The following is an 832-nucleotide window of genomic DNA, read 5'->3' on the forward strand; positions in this document are numbered from 1 at the left end:
CGCCGCTGCCGCCGCCGCCGAGGCCGGCAGGACCTCCGGGATGGCCGGTACGAACCTCACCATCGGCGCGGAAACCTACGCGACGTCGGGACAGGGCACTCCGGGACAGCCGGCTCACAAACCCTCCAGCAGAGCCCTGGTCCCGTATCCCCCGCCGCCTCCGCCAGCCCCATCCGCCGCTGGTCCTTCAGGTGCTGGTCCTCCTCACGCCCTTGCGCACCCTCCCCCACACCCTCCGCCCCAGCCTCAACAGCACGCAGCCCTGATCATGGAGCTGTGTGAAGGCGGCAACCTAGGGGGCCGCATTCACCACCCCCACATGCGCCGGCTGGACTACCTGGAAGTCCTGCAGGTACGATGAAGGCTTCGGGGGGGAGGGGCCGGGTAATACCAACGGCCTTCCGTACTGTACTGCTTGTACTGCAGCGCTTTATTTACAGGGCACCGCGCGCTCCCGGCGGTTCCATCCGACCCCAGCTCTGCAAGGGTGGGCTGCGGCACCCTAAGTATCTAGTATGAGTTGATTTTTGTTAGGCGTTATTTTAGGCGTCTTCCCTAGTATCTGTAGGCGTCTTCCCTAGTCTCTATATCTTCCGGTGTGGCCGGTCGGTATCCTCATATCCTTTGGGTGTTCTCTACTGCCATGTTATCGTCATGAGGGTGAAACCCCGTTTGTTGCCCGTGTTTCGTAATCCCCTCTCCCTTATGCTCATTGATCATCCCTTCCTCCAATTCGCTCCCTTTGGAACCTGCACGTGTGTACGTTCTTGCGCATCCTTGCACATCCTTGCAAACCCCCTCTTAAATCTCTCCCCCTCCACCCCCTCCACCC

This window comes from Volvox carteri, assembly GCF_000143455.1.
Source record: "Volvox carteri f. nagariensis unplaced genomic scaffold VOLCAscaffold_17, whole genome shotgun sequence".
NCBI lineage: Eukaryota > Viridiplantae > Chlorophyta > Chlorophyceae > Chlamydomonadales > Volvocaceae > Volvox > Volvox carteri.